The sequence below is a fragment of the Colobus angolensis genome, unplaced genomic scaffold, assembly GCF_000951035.1.
Source record: "Colobus angolensis palliatus isolate OR3802 unplaced genomic scaffold, Cang.pa_1.0 Scaffold244, whole genome shotgun sequence".
NCBI classification, from domain to species: Eukaryota; Metazoa; Chordata; class Mammalia; order Primates; family Cercopithecidae; genus Colobus; species Colobus angolensis.
The window spans coordinates 4,011,401-4,013,626 of record NW_012115644.1 but is presented as its reverse complement, the minus strand read 5'-3'; positions in this window follow the sequence as shown (position 1 = coordinate 4,013,626).

The following is a 2,226-nucleotide window of genomic DNA, read 5'->3' as shown; positions in this document are numbered from 1 at the left end:
TATTATATATATAATTTAGATATATTTTAAAGAGGGTCTTACTCTGTCACCCAGACTGGAGTGCAGTGGCACAATCAGCTCACTGCAGTCTCAAACGTGGGCTCAAACAATCCTGCCATCTTAGTGTCCTGAGTTGCTGGGAATACAGGCATGTGCCACCACTCTTGGCTAATTAAAAAATTTGTAGGGACAGGGTCTTGCTTTGTTGCCTAGGCTGGTCTCAAAACTCCTGGCCTCAAGCAATCCTCCCACCTTGGCCTCCCAAGGTGCTGGGTTTACAGGCATGAGCCACTGTGATACATATATTTTTGATTTTTCGTTTTTCCTTTTTTCCCCCTCTAGTTTCTGGTTACATACTGTAAGTGGATATTTTGATCTCCCATGAACCACAAATGTTCTTAGTGGCATCTCGAATGATGAATCCTTTCCAGAAGATTTTCAATTTACTTTGCTCAGAACTATCAGAGGAATCATGATGACAACTACAGCCTTATGAAATGTATTTTGTAAACAAGACTTGAAAGTCAAAATTTCTCCTTGATCCATGGGCTTCAGAATGGATGCTGTGTTAGCAAGCATGATAACAGCATCAGTCTCTACACATCTCTATCAGAACTCTTGGATGACCAGGTGTATTGTCAATGAGGAGTAATATTTTGAAAAGAACCTTTTTTTTCTGAGCACTAGAGCTCAAGAGTGGGCTTTAAATATTCCGTAAGCCATGCTGTAAATAGATGTGCTGTCACTAACTAGGCTTTGTTGGTCCATTTATAGATCATATTTCGCATAATTCTTAAGGGCGCTAGGATTTTCAGAACGGTAAAGGAATGTTGACTTCAAAGTCTTCAGTTGTATTAGCCCCTAACAAGAGCATCCGCCTGTTCTTTGAAGCTTAGAAGATAGGCATTGACTTCTCTCCAGCTATGAAAGTCTTAGATGGAATCTTCTTCCACTAGAAGGCCGTTTCATATACATTTAAGATCTGTTGTTCTGACTGGGCATGGTGGCTCACACCTGTAGTCCCAGCACTTTGGGAGGCCGAGGCGGGCAGATTGCTTGAGGTCAGGAGTTCAAGACCAGCCTGGCCAACATGGTAAAACTCCATATCTACTAAAAATACAAAATTAACCTGGACATGGTGGCATATGCCTCTAATCCCACTTACTTGGAAGGCTGAGGCAGGAGAATCGAACCCAGGAGGCAGAGGTTGCACGAGATTGCACCACTGTACTCCAGCCTTGGTGACAGAGCAAGACTATCTCAAAAACAAAAGATCGTTGTTTAGTGTAGATGCCTTTATCAATGATTTTAGCTAGAGCTCAATAACCTGATACAGCTTCTACATTAGCACCTGCTGCTTCACCTTGCACTTCTATGTCACGAAGATAGCTTCTTTCCTTAAACCTCAGGAACCATCCTCTGCTAGCTTCCAGCTTTTGTTTTGCAACTCCACCTCTCTCAGCCTCCATAGAAATGAAGAGTTAGGGCCTTGCTCTGGATTAGGCTTTGGCTTAAGGGAATGTTGTGGCTGATTTTATCTTCTATCCAGACCAACTAGAACTTTCTCCATATCAGCAATAAGGCTGTTTAGCTTTATTATCTTTTGTGTGTTTACTGGAGTAGCATTTTTAATTTCCTTCAAAATTTTTTCCTTTGCATTCGTGACTTAGCTTTTCTCCTTTGCACTCACAACTTGGCTAACTGGAGCAAGAAGCCTAGCTTTCTGCCTACCAACATGACTTCCTCACTAATTTAATCATGTTTGCTTTTGATTTAAAGTGACAGACTCTTCCTTTCATTTGGACACTTAAAGGCCTTTGTAGGATTATTAGTTGGCCTAATTTCAATATTGTGTTTCCAGGAATAGGGAGGCCCCAGGAGAGGGAGAGAGAAGGGAAAGGTCGGTGGAGCAGTCCAAACGCATGCAGGGTTTATGGATTAATTTCCCCTTCGTCTATGAGCGTGGTTCATAGTGCCCCAAAACAATTGCAATAATATTAAAGATTACTGATCACAGATCACAATAGCAGACATAATAACAATGAAAAATTTTTTAAATATTGTGAGATTACCAAAATGTGACACAGAGACAAAGCGAGCCAATGTTGAAATACAGGCAGTATCTGCTAAGTGGTATAAAACAATCTGTACTTTTTTTTTTTTTTTTTCTTTTTTTGAGACGGAGTCTAGCTCTGTCGCCCAGGCTGGAGTGCAGTGGCGCGATCT